The sequence below is a fragment of the Triticum urartu genome, chromosome 1, assembly GCF_003073215.2.
Source record: "Triticum urartu cultivar G1812 chromosome 1, Tu2.1, whole genome shotgun sequence".
NCBI classification, from domain to species: domain Eukaryota; kingdom Viridiplantae; phylum Streptophyta; class Magnoliopsida; order Poales; family Poaceae; genus Triticum; species Triticum urartu.
Window position 1 is genome coordinate 517,410,819 of NC_053022.1, and position 20,400 is coordinate 517,431,218.

Consider the following 20,400-nt stretch of genomic DNA (forward strand, 5'->3'; position numbering starts at 1 on the left):
TTATGCTATTTAATACTCCTCTGATCATCAACATGTTTATCATTTGTGAGTAGTTACTTTTGTTCTTGAGGTCACGGGAGAATTCATGTTGCAAGTAATCATGTGAACTTGATATGTGTTTGATATTTTGATAGTATGTATGTTGTTATTCCCTTAGTGGTGTCATGTGAACGTTGACTACATGACACTTCACCATATTTGAGCCTAAGGGAATGCATTGTGGAGTAGCAATTAGATGGTGGGTTGCGAGAGTGATAGAAGCTTAAACCCCAGTTTATGCGCTACTTCGTAAGGGGCCGATTGGATCCAAAAGTTTAATGCTATGGTTAGAATTTATTCTTAATACTTTTCTCGTAGTTGTGGATTCTTGCGCGCGCGCGCGGGGAGGGGGGGTAATCATAAGTAGGAGGTTTGTTCAAGTAAGAACAACACCTAAACACCGGTCCACCCACATATCAAATTATCAAAGTAGCGAACACAAAACAAACCAACATGATGAAAGTGACTAGATGAAATTCCCATGTACCCTCAACAATACTTTGCTTATCATAAGAGACCGTTTTGGCCTGTCCTTTGCCTCAAAAGGATTGGGCTACCTTGCTGCACTTTTGTTACTATTATCGTTACTTGCTCGTTACAAACTATCTTGCTATCAAACTACTCTGATACTTACAATTTCAGCACTTGCAGACAATCCCTTATCGAAAACTACTTGTCATTTCCTTCTGCTCCTCGTTAGGTTCGACACTCTTACTTATCGAAAAGATCTACAATTGACCCCCTATACTTGTGGGTCATCAGTTCCCCCTCCAACAGAGTACCGAAAAAGGCCTCCAGATGGGATCTCACGAGAACAGAAGCTTGCGGTGGTGGAAAAAATGTTTTGGGTGGCTCTCTGTTGGTTTCCCGATTTTAGAGAATTTGTAAAGGTGAAATTAGGTCAAACGGATGCTCGTGGGCCCCACAAGCCACCAGGGCACGCCTACTCCCTTGGGCGCGCCTTGGTGCCTCGTGGGCCACTCCTTCATCTTCTGGCCCTCCCCCGAAGCTTCAAGGGTCTCTTTTGTCTAGAAAAAAATCTCCAAAAAAGTTTCATGGCATTTGGTCTTCGTTTGGTACTGATATTTTGGTAAACCAAAAATAGGTGAAAAACAGCAACTGGCACTTGGCACTAAGCTAATAAGTTGGTCCCAAAAAAATGATATATAATGACATATAAATGCATATAAAACATCCAAAATTGATACTATATAGCATGAAACAATCAAATATTATAGATACGTTGGAGACATATAAGCAGGTGTCACAATATAGGCCCGACATTACAATAAGCTCAAACAACGATAAAAGATATATTGTTTTGTATTGAACTCTTCATTCACTTTGGGCATTTTTGATCTGCTTTTGCATCAGATTGTGGTCCTCTTCGGACCACTTCAACTTCCAGTTCATCTTCGCTAACTCTTGGGAGACAAAGCTCGGAGCCGAAATAGAGGCCTACACAAATGATTAAAACAATTAGCCGTCCAAGCTCGATTTCGATCCTTTGATGGCTTTATACCAAACCAACAAGAGTCTCGGGGGCTACTGTATGGTCATATTCACACAAACATCAAGACGACCCCCATGTCAGTTCTTTAAACCAACTTAGGGCTCGGGGGCTACTGATGGCTATGTTATAAATTATTGTATTGTCTTCAAATAGGAGTTTTTTTAGCCACACCAGAAGAGGTCTGGCATAAAATTGACAATATATATACTACAAGGTGAATTTGAAGTACGGTAAACATACCTCAAAGCCTCTAAGGAGACCCTTGAAGGCCTCTTGCATTCTGGCCTCCATAGACTGGAAGCTCCCCACTGTCATGCCAATGAGGTCATGGTGCTCTTCCGGGATGGAGGAGCTCGCCACGACGGCCTCCATCTCCACGGGCCACCCCATGGGGACCTACTTTGGAGCAAGAGGGGAAGGTGGAGCCGCTTAGTGTTCACCCACCATGGTGGCAGGGACGGTAACCTCTGGCTACTTTGGCAGTCCTAGAGTGATTTGGGCCGAGGATACACCTTGGCCCAACTCTTCTTCCGTAACCATGGGGACTTCTTCCCTGTGGTCTTCGGCGGCCGAGGACTAGACCTCAGCCAATGAATCGCCGGTGCCTGCCCCCGTGTTGTCAGCGGTAGGGGTTGGGCGCGACGTCGCTTCCCCCAGCCCATTAGGGCCAGAGGGGGAATAGGACGCTCCACGGACCCGCTCTCCGCCATAGAAGGTGGAGGGATACCATCGTCCTCAGCTGCGTCGCTGATGTTCACGCGTTGCGGGCTACAAAGGATGAATCAATAATTAGGCATCTACTCGAGGAACCATAAACATGAAGGAAATATGCCCTAGAGGCAATAATAAAGTTATTATTTATTTCCTTATATCATGATAAATGTTTATTATTCATGCTAGAATTGTATTAACCGGAAACATGATACATGTGTGAATACATAGACAAACAGAGTGTCACTAGTATACCTCTACTAGACTAGATCGTTGATCAAAGATGGTTATGTTTCCTAACCATAGACAAAGAGTTGTCATTTGATTAACGGGATCACATCATTAGGAGAATGATGTGATTGACTTGACCCATTCCGTTAGCTTAGCACTTGATCGTTTAGTTTGTTGCTATTGCTTTCTTCATGACTTATACATGTTCCTGTGACTATGAGATTATGCAACTCCCGTTTACCGGAGGAACACTTTGTGTGCTACCAAGCGTCACAACGTAACTGGGTGATTATAAAGATGCTCTATAGGTGTCTTCGAAGGTACTTATTGGGTTGGCGTATTTCGAGATTAGGATTTGTCACTCCGATTGTCGGAGAGGTATCCCTGGCCCCACTCGGTAATACACATCACTTAAGCCTTGCAAGCATTGCAGCTAATGAGTTAGTTACGGAATGATGTGTTACGGAACGAGTAAAGAGACTTGCCGGTAACGAGATTGAACTAGGTATTGAGATACCGACGATCGAATCTCGGGCAAATAACATACCGATGACAAAGGGAACAACGTATGTTGTTATGCGGTTTGACCGATAAAGATCTTCGTAGAATATGTAGGAGCCAATATGAGCATCCAGGTTCCGCTATTGGTTATTGACCGAAGACGTGTCTCGGTCATGTCTACATAGTTCTCGAACCCATAGGGTCCGCACGCTTAAAGTTCGATGACGGTTATATTATGAGTTTATGGTTTTAGATGTACCGGAGGTAGTTCAGATTCCGGGATATGATCACGGACATAACGAGGAGTCTCGAAATGGTCGAGACGTAAAGATCGATATATTGGACGACTATGTTCAGACACCGGAATGATTTCGGGGAGTTTCGGGCATATACCGGAGTACCGGGGGGTTACCAGAACCCCCCGGGGAGACTAATGGGCCTATTGGGCCCTAACGGAGAAGAGGAGGGGCGGCCAAAGGGCAGCCGCGCGCCCCCTCCCCCCAGTCCGAATTGGACAAGGAGGGGGCGCGTCTAAGGTGGCCGCCCCCTCCTCCTCCTCCACTCCTTTATATACGGGGTGGGAGGCACCCCTTGGAGACACAAAAAATGATCTCTTGGACCTTTTAGCTGTGTGTGGTGCCCCTCTCCACCATAGTCCACCTCGATAATATCATAGCAGTGCTTAGGTGAAGCCCTGCGATGGTAGAACATCAACATCGTCACCACGTCGTTGTGCTGACGGAACTCTCCCTCAAAGCTCGGCTGGATCGGAGTTCGAGGGACGTCATCGAGTTGAACGTGTGCAGAACTCGGAGGTGTCGTGCATTCGATACTTGATCGGTCGGATCGTGAAGACGTACGATTACATCAACCGTGTTGTGCTAACGCTTCCGTTTTCGGTCTACGAGGATACGTGGACACACTCTCCCCTCTCGTTGCTATGCATCACCATGATCTTGCGTGTGTGTAGGAATTTTTTTGAAATTACTACATTTCCCAACAAAACAGACTCCAAAGCGTTCTACCGAGAATACCATCTGAGTGCAGGCTTCACTGAGTCAGGGGGTCCTCCGAGGTGTCAAAGAGGGTCACCCAAGCAGGCGCAGGTCATTGGCCGGCCGGCACGCCCGAGGCCTTGCGCAGCTTCCAACGGGGCTGGTGGTGTGCCGCCTCCTCCACGGGGTCCTTAAACGCTGCTCTCTTCTATTTCGAAGAGGCCACCTCATCTTCTTCGTCTTCCATCTCCTGTACTACTTTCCCCTCCTACTCTGCTATCAAGTTTCTCTCAGAACCGAACTGAACCGAATTCTGATATGCAATTAGTCTAGTGTAACACCTTCCAATTAGTATTTTAGAACAACCTTTGAATTATATTTGTGACATAAGACCGGCTCGGCTGCAGAGGCGGGTGTTGCAGGCAAATTAAAGCACCAAAAAATAGGGAGTTCCTAACCAACACACATGAGACCTCCTATTTAGCAACCTGCATGGGGGAGAGCGCACAAATGCACACCACCTCATGCGCAGAATTTGGGCTGGACCATGTGTGGACGAGTGGCGTCCCTGCTTTTTTCACTTTCATTATATATATATATATATTTTTTTTTTGCTTCATAATGTTCAAGATTTCAAACTAAAATGTGTATTTCAAAAATAAAATCATAAATTAAAAAAATGCATTTGGATTAAAAAATGTTTGCGAGTTCAATAAACATTCTTGATTTTTATGGAAATAATTCTTGAACTACAAAATTTTTGCAATTTTTAAAAATATATGTGAATTCAAAAACATTCATGAATTGGGAAAAAACTTCACAAATTTGAAAAAAATATTCCCGAACCAAAATGTTACATTTAAAAAAATGTTCATGGATTTAATAAAAAAATTCAGGAAGTTTAAGAAATATTCGTCACTTCAAAAACCGTTCATATTTTTCAAAAAAAATGTTAGTTCGAAAAACTTTAACCAATTTTTAAAGGCCGCGTGTTTAGAAAATTTTTATGACCTTCTCTTTTTTTATTTCCACAAATGATCATGATTTTGAAAAACAAATTCATAACTTTCAAAAATATGTACGCGAGTTTGAAAATAACATATTCAAGTATTAAAAATTTATCCTCAAACTCAATGTTTTTCACGAATTTGTATTGTTTGGAAGATTTTCATAAAAACAATAAATTGAAAAATTGTTCATGACTTTATTTTAATTTTATGAATTTCAACAAAAAGTTTGTGAACTATAAAAAAATAAGAAACCAAAATAAAAAGGAAAAAAGAGAACGAAAAAGAAAAGAAAAATACTCAGAAGAAAAAACAAAAGAAGTAAAAAGATAGTGGCGAAAAACCCAGAATTGACCGTCCTATCAGAGGACCAGGAGCAATTAATCTTTATCTTTACCTACTAATAAAGCGGCTATCGCTTCTGCCGTCCGTCATTAGTACTTTTGCATAAAAGCCCCTGTGGTTTCGTGTATTCAACCCGCAATCCATTATTAAGCTGCCACGAAAAACGGTTCGCAGAAAAAATACCCGTACGCGTCTGCCTCCTCGCATCGCCTCGACCCTGGCCTCTGCCTAGGCCGAGCCAACCCTAGCTGCCGCCGCACCACTCGCCGCCGCGGCCGACCTCAACCCACCCGCCGCCCCCGCCGACGTCAACCCGCCCGCCGCCCCGTCCACACCTCTTCCTGCTCGCCACCCCCGCCGCGGCGCTCGAGCGCAGCTTCTGGATCAGGTCAACGCGGCGGCTCGACAGGCTGGGGACGATGCGTCTGCTCGATGCAAAACGGCGGCGGCGGGATCCAGCGGGCGCGGGAGAAGGAGAGATCCGGCGCGGCGGCGCGAAGTCCATGCAAGTGGAGGCGGGCCTCCATGGCTGGCAGGGAGAGCTCCAAGGTCATGGCGGTGATTCGATTTTTCTGGTAGAGAAGAGAGACAGAGGAGGATCCAGGGTGGAGGAGAGGTAGGAGAAGAAGGACGAGGAAGATGGAAGGGTGCGGCAGGGGTGCAGCGGTGCGAGGGCACTGGTGCGCGTGAGGAGCGCCTCTCCTCGGGAGGATCAGGGAGGAGCGAGTGAAACTCAAATCGACTTCAGAGCAAGGTACTGGTGTAGAACTACGAAGAAGCAAGCTGACCAGATGCACACGTACTAGCCGGCAACAACGATGAAGGAAGCCAACCAGATGTGCACAAAACTACACTACATCATGCCTAATTGAATCCTCCGGTACGTGTTCCATTGGCTAATAGACCATGCTAGCTAGCTAGCAACCATGTAAATTCCCCACGCTTGATTGATTCCTTTGGGACTTTATTAACTTCTATATGTTCTTCCCATGATTATCTAGATAATGCTAACTGTTGATATTTCTTTCACGCATACATGGTTTTGCTTGGAGTTTTTCCACTGGCGACGTCTGAACTCTGAATATATGAACTTAAGGATAAATCTTATAGCAGATCAAAATCATGGTCCACGCAAAAAGAAGAGACCAGAATCATGGTTGTGCTGATTCCATAGGGGCCTCATGATGGTTTGTGTTCTTTTATTCAAATGAAAAAACCAAGATTATTATTGTAACTGTTACAGTTGTACTAGCAGGATTATCCTAGAAGCTGTGCCAATTTTCCATCAATTGATAACACTGTAAGGTAGTGAGTCATCTTTCTAGACTTTACCATGCCTAGATTGGTTGACTTGGATCACGTGTATGTCTTACACTTTTAGACAATTCTCACTTGCTATGCTAAGCTCGAATTTGAAGATACAAGTTGAGGTGTGTCTTGGGACAGTGTGACTAAAAACCGAACCTTCAGTTTATGCAATCAGAAGAAAAGTGAATGATTTTTCAATGAAAACAGAATACTTCTGAGCATAAGGATGAAAAAGTGCAGCAACCGACTTGGCTTATTGTTTTGGAAATTGCAACCGGTGTTCTCCTTCTTGTTTTTGTGATCACTAGTGTTGTTACTGCCTCCAGAAGCTTCAATCTAAAGCCTTCTATAAGAATATCATCATGGAGTAGATCAAAAAGTTGGAGCAACGAGATAACAGTACTGATTGGTTGGTATTAACTATATAAAATAAATTGATTATTTTGTCTAACATACATTGTTGCTAATTTGTTCATGCTTTCCTCAGATTCTGATATGCTGAAAAGTTTGCCAGAGTTGAGTCACTAGGAACTTGAAGTAGTGTGTTAGGATTTTAGCAACATAATTGGCTCAACTCTGGAGACTATAGTCTACAAAGAAACAATGAAGGATGGACCTGAGGTTTCTGTCATGTCATTATGCGCCTTTGAAGGTCATTGGACTAGCCAGCATGAGCTCTTTTACCAAAACAAGGTAGTTCGTTTGTCTAAAATTGCGACTCAGAAACACCTTTTAACTCAAATAATAAATAAATAAAATGGGATGAACATTGTAGGTTATTGATCTGGCAAGGTTGAATCATGAGAACATAGCAAAGTTTCTGGGTTATTGCAGAGAGAGTGACCCATTCTCGAGGATGTTAATCTTTGAGTAAAAATCAAATGGGACCCTGTACGAGCACCCACACTGTAAGTCTATCTCTTCAATTTCATTAGGACAGACTAAATATTTGCATTTTCTGTGTGTTGTAGATTTGATCTCATTTGTTTTCGTCCTTTATATGGGGAAGCGGCCCAATTCTCTTGGCTCAGATGAATGAAAATAGCCATCGACATCGCCCAAGGTTTAAGGTATTTGTACACCGAGTCGCAGCCTCCTTTCGCTATATCTGAGCTGAACTTCAATTCAGTATACGTTACAGAAGATTTTATATACAAACTGAACTTTGAAATCCACTTGACAATTGCTCATGACTTGATAGAAATCATTCTTATGAGCAGGCTGACGACGTCGTCTATTGAAGCCCCACCGGCGACACGACGGGACAGCTCCGACTTGTACGTGGGTGTGGGAACGCAGATCCGCGTTGCCAGCTTACACAAGGCCATGCTCAACGCGCCGACGCAGGGTTTATCGCCCGTCTTTGTCAGATAAGCAAAGCAATCCACCTTCCTCTTTCTCATCAGATCCATTTTATTGTGATATTGCATTTAAGTCAATCAATTTTTATGATTCTTTCAGTGTTAAAGAAAATGGAATTTACCTGAATAAATTGCGTGTATAGATATGTAGAGGATGAACTCAACAAGTGGATCTTTCAAGGTTAATTAGCTTTGCACATTTTATAAAATAGATGCAATGGCATAGCACCTTCAGTATCATGCTTGCACTCACATGTTGTTCCAACAGCACTATGAATGCTGCCCAGAATTGCCATGCCTTCAGCTTTCGCTATAAGTTCCTATGATGCTCCTTTTCAGGTGACTTTTCATGTGATTTCGACTTCTAAAAATTAGAAAGTACCTTCAGATCAAAGCAGTGGATTTGTAGATTTTCTGGGTATTGGTGCTACTCCATCTCCATTTGGCTTACGGTCTTTGGTCACTGATTCTGAGGTACGACGTTGTTTTACTTTTATGTTAAATCCCATTTAGCTTGGCACCTCCATTTATTGGTTCGGACCGAGCAAAGATCCTGTCGAGCAATATCACTGACTGGAAGCATAAATTTTCAAATCAGTGATGAGATAAATCTTGTGTACCGGTGCTTAGCAGCTAGCGAAGTGCGGCTGGTATTTTTGGTCTGTATGTAGGTAGCTTCCTGATGTGTGTGGCTGTTGTTCATTCACCACCTGAACTTATTTCTGTTGGCTTCATTTTAGTAAAGATGGGGTGGGGAAAAAACTACACCCTATATATGTAAGTTGACTGAAAATAATAATATGTTTCAGTAGCTATATTTCTCTGTTTCCTAACATGGTTGTAGGCTAGATGTTCGTGTTGGTTTGTCTTGCTGTAGAACTTGCCCCTATTCATTTGTTACACATTTTGTGTAGCTATCAAGGAAGAAAGTAATGGACATTCACAGGTCAGAGTCTCCCCATCAGCATTTGATGGCAGGGGCCGCTGCTTTACAGAAGATGGATGTGAAACCAAAATCATATTCTACCAACTTTTATTTAATGCATATTATCATTTAGCAATACGTTGGTTGTGCCTCCCCGTGATCAATGGAGATCTTCTGTAGATGTATTGGAGTTTTGTCATGCGTTAAACTTCTCAATGGTTGACCATGGAAAATCTGTGTAGTTCTTATTTTGTACATATGCTTCTGGTTTCAAGGAGAATTCTTACTCCTTTTGGAATTACCATCTTTAAACATTGTAGATCCCAATCTCTTGTGTATTTGCATCAAATACTGTTTTTCGAATGCTTATCCTGTATAATACTAAACTCCCTCCCCCTACTTCTTCTGTCACATGTGTTGTTCCTTCGTCATCAGTGAGCTCCAGAAAACACAACTGCAAGGTAGAGAATAGTTGCCACTTAGTTAGCATTTTAGTTAGCAGTGTAGACATGTTAGTAATACTATAATGTTGGACAATAAATGACTTCGACTACATTCGAACGAACTTATCTTGCTTCCAAGAAGAGTAAAATCATCTTTAATAATTTCCCGGATTTTGCTTATATTCATGTTTCTTAACATGTTTGGAATGTCGTTTCCTCCAAAATGCGACATTTACCTTCCATTGGGAGCATAGGATGCATTTTTTATCAGTTGATGACTGAAAAAAATCACTTTTCTGATAAAAACGCTATCCATCAGTTGGACTTAATTAATTGCCTTCTAGACACACCTTCAAATATATACAGGTTCTCTAATAAGGTAGTCGTGGGAACACTATATTTTTGGTTTACATTGTAAATGTTTCCAGTGACCATAAGTTTGACTTTCTTTTTTGCTTCTTTTCAGCTTTCAGGTCCTAAATGAGAAGGTAAGGATGTACTTGAGCAGTATGAGAAGACCGAGTTCCATTATCTCAGAAGCCAGAAGTTTCCCATTAATCTTTGGTTCTAAAATTTGTTTAAGAAAATGGTCATTCTGCTATTAGCACCACGATTATGTGTCAATTGTAGATTCTTAATTAGTTAGAATTATTTTATATGTTTGATTCCTTTGGTTCATATTTATTCAACAACAAAATATTTTCGAGATTGGTCAATTTGAGGATCAAACTTCAAACATGTGAATTGATGTGGCATCAAGCTAAATCTATTGATACATAGCTATCCTTTTTTGCTTTGCACAATTAATATTGTTACTGGAGATGTATGTTAATCCTCTAGCTTTGCTCATTTTATCTTTTGATTTCATCTGAGTTGATAGGATATTGTGTCATGCGTTCAAAAATTATATGGTCATGTGGGTGGATTGTTTCTCCCGTTGCAACGCACGGGCATGTTTCCTAGTTCGCTATCTAAGCGGGGAATAGGATCTCCAGCGCGTTGGGCGTTGCCTACATCCAAACGCCCACCCCGCACCGCGTGGCTTTGGGCTGGCCAAGTACGATGCAAGATGAGCAGTGCGCCTGGTTTTATTTTTGTTTTAACTCTTTTCTTTTATTAATTAAGTTTTAAAAAGATATCGTTAAATTTTAAAATATTCCATAAACTATAAATGGTCATATTTAAGAAAATATATTTGTGAAATAAAAAATATGAAATTGAAAAAAAAATCATGAATGCACAGGTTCTACGTCATTTTCAGAAATCATTTGAGTATTCAAAAAGTGTTTGCCAATTTTTAGAAAAAAGTTAATGAAATCAAAAAATATTTGTTCAGGAAATTTAAAAAGGTTCAATTTTTTTAGAAAATACATGTGATTTGTGAAATTGTAAACAATGATCTGAATTTGTTAACCTTTCAGTGAATAGAAATTATCCGCAGATTTGAGTTATTAGAAAGTAAAATATTGGCTGAATTTGAGTATCAATCACGGCGCTGAAATACTGAATAAGATAGTTTGCAATTGATAAATAGACCGTATGGATCTCGTGTTGTAACAAAATCCCTCTCCTGTTTCGAAATTTAAAACGGATGTCAATAAAACTAATATAAGATATGTGTAGATAAATGACAGATTCCTTAAGGAATAGTTTTAGTGTCTTTTCTTGAGATAGGTGCCAATAGAAAATTTGGTGTTGATGTGAATAAACCATCCTAGTACATATATACTTACATTAATGACTATCGTGAGTGGGATGTCTGAGTGTATGGCCAATTTCTGATAATGCATGGGCCATACTACAACACAATAAAAAGGCACAATGGTCTGAACCTATTACTGGGCAGCAACACTCTTCAACAACCCACTGGTGTTATGCCTTTCCGTGTCAGCACACCGGTCAGATGGGAAGTTCCACCAATTCCTATTTGCGGCCATGGCGGCAAAGTGACGCCAATCCCATGGAAAGGAGCACGTGAAATTAAGTGGGGTGTCCTGTTTAAGTATGCTTTGTTCCTGGTTTTAGAACCATTCAGAAGGCTTCATAAAGTCAGACCGATTTTTTTTCGTTTTCCCATTAATTATTTCACTGGTTATTTTTTCCTTTTTCGAAATTCTGAAAAACCCATTTGCATTAAAAATTATTTGGAAAATTTAACTAGTTTTGATCATTTACGAGTTTTTTCTAGAAATTCAAAAGCATTCATGTGTTTTCCAAAAAAATGTTCGCGTTTTTCATAAAATGTTTCAAAAAAATCCAAGTTTTTCAAAAAATTGTATGGCGTTATGTATAATATTCTTTTCATTTTCACTAAAGAATATATGTGTTTTTAAACAATTGGAAATTGAAAATTTTAAAAATTCTGAGAATTTTAAATGATATTCGAGTGCACTCTGGCGATACAGTGGCCTGTCTCTTGTCAATGATTAGTATGTCACTTACAAATGATATACAACTATGAGATTGTGCATATATGTCAAGATAAGATGCAAGACTGAGACTAAGGACTGAGCTCGGCACCTGTGCCTAGCTTTGGTGGCAATGTGACGTAAAAATCCTTCACACAGGAGCTCCCAAGCGTACTATTAAGCTATGGCTCGTCCGCTGCCTTATATCCTTCACATTCACGTAGACGAGGTACTGAAAACTCTCCCTCGGTCTATGATAGCGGTACGTTGGTATTGTCCATGGGAGACGACAATCCCTCCGTTTTTGTTTTTATTTCATTTTTTAATTGGTTTTTTTGTTATTATTATTTTGTTTCTCGGATCTACTTCCAAATACATGGTCCTATTATAAACTAATCATTGTCTCAAAAATAATCGAATCTTGACTAGTAACAAACATATTTAAATATAGTGGTTGTTCGGTACAAGCATTTGTTAGATAAAAGGCCTTTACTTGTTGTGGCCTATAGAGAAAATGTTCGTTGATCGCAACAGAGTTAGTCTATAATAAGGTATTATAATACACATATGATGTATGTTGAAACTATTGGATGTGTAGTCGGTAGATTAAAAAAAATGTTTGAGTATTTAAGTATTGATAAAGAATAAGTCTGAACAAGTGCTGCTTGAGATATTTAAGGTGAAAGCTAGTATATGAATGTAGATGTTTAAAGTATGATACTTAGAAAAAAATGCTTTGACTTATGTAAAGTGAAAAAATGATAATCAAGTATATTTTTAATAATGGTATAGAAACATATGCTGTGATCATGTATGTGTCAAAATATGTACTGAATTTTCTATGCTATTTGTACAGTACAAAGGGGTTAATTTAATAAATTTTGAGGACCTATTGAGCAAGTATTTTAAAAATGTTCAAGTGTTTAAAAAAAGTTGTCCATGTCTAAAAAATTTAATATATTTTTCACTTACAGCACGCTTAATTTGTGCATTTGAAAATGTTAAATGTGCCATAGAAAAAATATTGGACCATAATTAGGAAAATTTAATCTGTATTTGGAAATTTAGTAGCAGTTTATTCCGTAAATATTTTCTGAAATTGTATAGATAAAATTGATGACCAAATGTATTTCAAAAAAACCTTAATCATGAATATTTGAAAGATATGTTAATCAGAGATTTTAAAGTTTTGAAATATCTCGTTATAGATAAATATGTTGAGTGCCTGATATTTGAAATATCGTAAACTTACTGCTCTGTGGAAAATGATCAAACATGTATCAGAAAACTATTGTTGAATGATTACTCACAACAGATTGTAGAATGAAGTAGCAACAGATAATGAAGAATGATGCGCAAAAGAAATGTGTAAAAACTCAAAGAGGAAATGGAACTCCTACAAACCTAAGTGAGAATGAAAAATAAAATGCCAGTAGAAAGAACTCTGTAAAAAGAGGATGAGCCCAAAGCCGATAACAAACCCGCCAGTGATATCCGCGAAAAATAAAGAGAAACATAAAAACGGTGGAGAAACTAGCTCTTTTACCTCATGATTCAGTGGGTTGCAGGCCCTTAGTTTCGTTCACAAACACGTGACAGCCCTTTTTCGCCACTATTTCTTCATTAGGTGTGTTTTTGGGCCGAGCCAGTGTGAACAGCACATACGCGCAATGCCAGTTAACAGCGAAAGATCCTTTCTGAGTCGCGGTATTTGCAAGGATATACTCGGCTATGCTCTAATAGGCCATACGTCTGACGTAAATTTGTCATGTGAACTGCATGGTGTATTAGTAGGTATCCCTGGGGCTACCCTAGCGCGGTGTAATGTTGTGGCAGGTCATCATCATTATGACTCAAGGCCTGGGGCAGTGAAGAGTGAAGTCCGGTCTGTAGAGGACGCTTCTGGGTGATCCGTTTGTCCAACGTCGCTTAATGCAAGACTATCGACTCCCATCGGTCTAAAGCGGGATGGCAACTTGACATAAATGATGACTTGTGTGTTAATGCAACTGGTGGGCTGTGCATTCGGCCTGGCAAAAGAGTGTGGGTGTAGAGCACCGTTTTGGGATCCTTCCATATCTGCACCCTTTAAGTCAAAGCAGGTGATTACCTCGGCCAAGCATCTAGCTAACGCTAACTTGACGTAAGGTATGGCTCGTGTATTTGCGCTATGTCGAACTGCGGTAACGAGACTGACAAGGTATTGCGGTAATGTGTGGGTCTATCGCCGGGTACGTGATTCGCGGAGTTCGGGCAACTAAAGCAGCTTCTTATCCCCACGATTCCAGAAAAAGTTCAAGATTTATGAACTCATTTTTTTTGAATTTGCAAACAGAGTGATATCGAATTTATTTTCCCTACACATTTAAATCCATTTCTAAACACTTTATTAACTTTTAAAGACGTGTTCAACATTTGTTCATCCGATTATACCAGTATTCACATTTTAATATACGAATGATAAAAACAATTCATTATTTTAATGGATGGTCCACACTTTCTCTATACACATTTTACTATTTCCAAATGCGTGTTTAAATTTTTTGAAAATACCACTTTTCTACATGCATTTCTATTGAATGCAGCAGTATATAGTTAGTTCATAATACGTGATGATCAAATATGTTCATTATTATTTTTAATGCTGTATGGTCAACAATCGTATAACAAGCTCTATACCACATTTTTCAAATGCATGATGACATTGTCTGAAAACATTATGAAACTAATATTGTTAACTATATATGTGTTAGGATATGTGTGTGAAGTGTAAACAAAACTAAAAAATGGAATTCAAAAACGGGAAAATAAAAGAGGTAGTCGCGAGGAATACACCAACGAAAACAATATTTAGGGCTCAGTGGGCCTTCGCCCAACGTGGGCCTGTGCCCATAGGTCGCGATTGGGTTCGTTTCAGCGTAGTCGATGTCATAGGGCGTGCAGCTCTCTTGTGTCCGGAAAAAACCGCGCATCCTTAATATCTCAAATTCTCAGTCTCACTAGAACCAACCTGTGGTTGAGGATGGTTAGTGGACAGTGGTCCATCCGCTCAACCCCAGGCGGGTTCAATATCCTGAGTGCTCGCTATTTATTTTGGGATATATATGTGAGTGCCTTTCGGCTCGATGCGCTTTCAGCGACCGAGGAAACGTTTCCGCGGACGACGAGGCGCCTACGGTGACTCATATGTCAGTATTTTCCTTTCTCTATACCCGTAATATATATTTAAATTAAAACTAGCGGACAATCAAGATAGTCCGAGTAAACGTAATTTATACCTCCTAAAATTAATGAACATATAATTCTTGAAGAGCTTGTTGAAGAATTTGAAATTTCATGAAAATATTTAGTAGTTTAACGCCTTTTTTTTCTTTTAGCGTTTGTGAGGTGATAACTAGTTATATTTTCACAATACATGAATTTAAATCACTGATTAATTATAAAATCATGATTTATTTTAAAATAGGCTATTTGAAAAAACAAAGGATATTTTTAATTATAAATAGTGAACATTATTTTAATTTGTGTCTTATATTTTTTCACTTTTTCTTATACTTTATCAATATTTTAAATAGTCATGATATTTCTTAACTATTGATAAACATTTTGTAGAAACATGGATATTTTTAAATAGGAGAATGATTTTTTTTGTAAACAGTGAACTCTAAATTCATGATTTTTAAAAAATTTATGAGCATTGTTTTAATTCGTAAACATTTTTCTTTGTTTCTTCAAAATCTAGTTTATTGTCAAAATTAAAAGTTTCTTACTCCCTCGATTGCAATGAAATCCAAATTGACCATAAATTAGACTGGTCAAATGCTGACTATATGTGAGGAAAATTATACAATTGGATTCGTATTCGAAAGTAGCTTTCAAATTTGACACTAAACTAGACTCATCAAATATAGATTAATGGTTTAATTATGATCAAAGTTAGATTTTGGAATGCGCACACGCGTCGGTCATCGCTATACTAATATCTGATGACTATTTATTGTTGGAGGCAAGATCAACCTGAACTACGAGCTACGAGTTCTTGCAGACATCCAAAGAACCTACGAGAACTGTAGTAATGTAATGTGAACTATAAATGTGGGGGTTCTTCATAGAGGATTTGAACAAGGTGGTAGTCCTACACGTCTCGCAGATGCGAATTTTATCAATGCTAAACAATGTCTAAACAAAAAGCCCGAGTCTAAAACTGATGAATGATAGCTATATATATAGAGAAGCCTAAGACAAGTAGGTCCCCAGTTATTAAAAGGAAATAATCGATCTTAATTTTTCTTGCGCCTGGGCTGGCCCACCAATGTTGAGGTGTATGTTGATTCGGGTTGTCGAGCGATATGCGTGTATGGAATTCCATCGAACCTGCACCTCCACGTACATGCGCATACACATATTTTATATGTTTCCATCTCGCATCTTAACACGTGGCTTCTACAATTCTCTATTAACTCTCCATGAATAAATGATAATATCTTATTTCTCTTATAGGCAACAAATCAGTAATTTATACAGGTCGCATGTGGGCCATGGGTTGGTAATTGGGCTGCCCATAGACATGGTTTGGTAATTGGGCTGGCCCATAGCTATGCAAGTTACATGTTTTAGGTGCTATTCTATGATGTGTTTCCAATTTGACGCTCTTTGCTCAAATAGTCGGCTGAACTCATAAGCAAGCTAACAGAGCCAGCGAAACGTTCAAGAAGGTTCCGGTCCGTTTATTATATGGTTTTCCTATTTTTTTTAATTTTTGAAAATGTCCTAAAATTTCAAGATTTATTTGTAATTTTAATATTTTTTCAGGAATTCCAAAATTTGCTCAGCAAATTAGCCAATGTTCAGAATGTTCCTAAAAATCTTCGAAAATTTCAAAATTTATTCATAAATTAGAAAATGTTTGAAAATTTAAAATATTCGGAAATTTCAAATTTCTAGAAATAAAAAAATGTTTGCGCTTTTAGAAAATGCTTAGAATTTTCAAAAAAAGAGTTCAAACTGATTTGGAATAAACGCCACCATGTCTATTCACTACAGTGCCGCATCACTACATGGTCACTGTTTGCTACAGTGTCGATCTCCCAAAGTTGCTCCTGCACCTTGTTTTTTTTTTTGAAAAACAAACTTGAAACTTTATTAATTAGAAATAATTGTTACATCGTCTATCAAGAGAGTTACAAGAGCTTCGATGGGCTCCTCTATCCAATCCCTAGTCATGAAACCTTTTGCTAATCTAGCAAGCTCATGAGCTACTTTATTTGCTTCCCTGTTACAATGTTCAAAACTGGTTTGAGGAAAATCACATGCCATAAAAAAACAATCCTCAAAAATTGCAGCAGCCGGTCCCGCAGACTGTCCTCCGTTCTTCATTGTGTCGATGACCTCCATATTATCAGAATTGATGATTAGACGATTGCAGCCCGTCTTTTGTGCCAACAGTAAACCAAATCTGAGTGCTACCGCCTCTGCCGTGAGGGCATCCGCACAGTACTGAATCCTCCAGTTATCACCTACTATGAAGTTTCCTTTGTCATCTTTGATAACAGCACCCGTTGTGCCTCTTAGCTGATCATGATCAAAAGAAGCATCCACGTTTAATTTAACAAAACCCCTAGGAGGTCTGCACCATCTTTCATTCTTTCTTTTTGCTTTAGGAGAGTGGGCATTTACATAGTTCGATGTTATTTACTCCCGCACCTTGTTAATGCTACGGTTGCCCTGTGAGAAATGCTACCCATGTGGCGTAGAATCTGTCAAATAGGGACTCCCTTTCCATGAGCCTATATGAGGACCTTCCGTTGTACAACTTCCTCCATCACCAGGAGAATTTGGTAGCCCATCTAATCAACGACTCCAATACGCATACAAAGGAGAGGACATCAACCAAATTGAGCCCCCACCTCACACGGGTTGTGCCCGCTGCCATGGAAGCACCCCACTTCAAATCCGTTAGCACTTACCCACATAGGCCTTTTGTCGGTGCCGGATCAGACTTCAAATCCGGCAGCTTGTTCTGGAATACCATCGTTGTCACCACCTCGTCAATGCCGCTAGGGAAACAAACCAAAGGGAAACAACAAGGATCTACAAAAACTATAAAAAATGGAAAGCGACCTTTTCAATTAATTTCGTGTGATTATAAATTTACAGATAAGTGATAGCGCGCGTTGCCACGCCACTCCGCTTTACACTATAATGTTAGAGGTTGAAGCAAATATAGAGGAATTTTCCTTTGTTTTAGAATTGGCATAAGCTAATATGTATATATTTGTCAGTAAATTTTGAGCTTATATGTTACATTCTAGATATGTTGAACTTTCTCTTGAGCTTGTTGTTCCAATGTTCACATGTGAGCTCGGCTGCGCTGTTTTTATTGCATTGCTTGCATTTGGATTCCATCATTTTATGGTATGGTTGCTCACTTAAGTTGCTTCCACGGTTGGGTTTTGGTCTATGGTGTGATCTTCTCAAATAAGTTGCTTTCATGGTTGGGCTTTCTAGATAGAACAACACATATAGCCCAATTAATCAAAACACTAAAAATGGGACGGCTCCTGATGCTAATCGGATGACGAGCGACATCCGCATCCAAGCCAATAGGGACAATTTTGCTTAGAAATCCGCATCCAATGGGCAGCGACGACCAAAATATAAAATCGGACAACTCTTCATGCCAATGACCTGAGAGAGCTCCTAGGATGTCCAATTTTAATCTCTCTAAGTAGATAGTTCACATAAAAATAATGTATATTTTGGTCTCAAATAAAGCAAAACAAAAATACATCAATGTGCTATAAATATGGAGTAACAATACTTAAACTACATAACTATGCTATAAATATGAATAAACTATATGTAATTGTAAAATTTTAGTGTCTATGAGTGCACTAAAATGAAATCTATTTTGTAGCTGGAGCAAGTTTGCTTAGTTATTTATAAAAAGAAGTTTGCGACATAGCTTCTTGACAAACCTATCAATGCAAGTTGATTCACTTGTAGACATAGAATGGAACCCATAAAAACCCCACCCATCCACAATTTATGCTCTTGGATACACCAATGTATTTGTATTTATTCACACCCAAATTAGCCATCCTTTAACAATTGTAGCCTTTGATCGTATATGTTTAACAAATATTCTTGTAGATTTTGTAGATCGTTGATATAAATATCAAATAAATGGTTCTATGAATGAGGTGTCGATAAGCGGTTTGTTCTCATTCAGTTCAGATCCAAAAGGAGCCCCTCGCGCGAATTTACAACACAAGTGCCCTTGTCAAACTTTCTGCACTCTATTAATTCTTAGTTATTTTCTTTGTTCATTGATTATTTTCATTTTCACACATGTCTCTGGTCTGTTAAACAATTGACCAACCCATGCATGCTCTATAATTTGTGTGATAGCAACGTTTGGAACACATATACACAAATATAATCTATTACAAAACATACAATATGTTGGAGTCATTGGGCTTTTAGCCCATTTTACTGATTCTAGTAGTTCTTAAAAAAAATCCTAGAGGCCCATATGATCCATTCATGCATGATAAGGATGTGCGGAAAGTTTAGTCTCACCCCGGTTATGAAAGGTGTATTGGACCAACATATAATGTTGATTGTGTCATGCACCACTAATAGATTGCGAAGAACACAAATACATGTTTGTTCCTTATATTATTTTTACTAAATGACCCCTCAAGAAACTAAATCACTTCACTGACCCAAAAGAAATATCTTATTTCAGAATTTGGCCCGCGAGATAGACGTCAATTTATTTGGCGTTTTAATGCACATAATAACACCTAATTATTTGGCGCCGCCAAATCCGTGTTGGAAGTCAATCTGATGTGTCAAAAGCCAATGCCGCCAAATAAATTGGCTTGTATTCATTCTAAGATTGACTTCCAACACAGATTTGCTGTCATTGACTTTTGACACGTCAGATTGACTTCTAGCACGGATTTGACGGCGCAAAATAATTAGGCGTTATTACGTGTATTAAAAACGCCAAATAAATTGGCATCTATCTCGGGGTCAAATTCCGAAATAAGACTTTTTGAGGGGTCGGTGAAGGAATTAAGTTTCTTATTAAGGGGTCATTTAGTAGAAAAAACATATATCCTTCTTCTCCGCCACCCACCTCTCCCGCACGCCGGGTTACATGACCGAGCTGACCACGAAGTAAGACATAATGCCCCTCTGAAGCCCGACTGCTGGATTCTCCTCCACCGTGGCTGTGTATGTTTGGACTACTAGTATTAGCAACCGACATGGATACTTATCATGATTAATGTATCGCATTTCTTTGTATGAAAATTCGCTTAACTATTCAGCACAATACAGTGTTTGTATATATATCGTTTCTCAAGTTCTTGGTTGATTTTTGCTGTTTGCATATACTGTGATATGTTGCTTGGGCTTACACAGATGAATTTCATATGGATAAAGAGTTTGGCGCTCCTTAACTTGACATAACATAACATAACATAACATGTGAATTGCAGCCTTGAAGGAACAGACGACCTAGGCAGCTTTTGTAACGACCTTTGTCCTTGTGTTGGATGCGCTCGTTTCGATGTCCTTCGGGGCAAGAGCGCACTGCAAAAG

General features: G+C 39.3%; 1 long non-coding RNA gene across 7 annotated transcripts; it reads left to right on the top strand.

Annotated features, from left to right (window-relative positions):
• Positions 1-5,522: 5,522 nt before the first annotated feature.
• Positions 5,523-10,178, top strand: LOC125524774. 7 transcript variants are annotated; one of them, XR_007290957.1, is made up of 7 exons: positions 5,523-7,059; positions 7,138-7,343; positions 7,426-7,558; positions 7,660-7,720; positions 7,871-8,485; positions 9,372-9,397; positions 9,846-10,178. It is a non-coding gene; the product is annotated as an uncharacterized LOC125524774 (long non-coding RNA). The 7 variants fall into 7 exon arrangements; XR_007290954.1 differs by lacking the exon at positions 9,372-9,397 and having other exon boundaries at positions 5,523-6,222; positions 6,858-7,059; XR_007290955.1 differs by lacking the exon at positions 9,372-9,397 and having other exon boundaries at positions 5,524-6,222; positions 6,977-7,059.
• Positions 10,179-20,400: the final 10,222 nt, after the last annotated feature.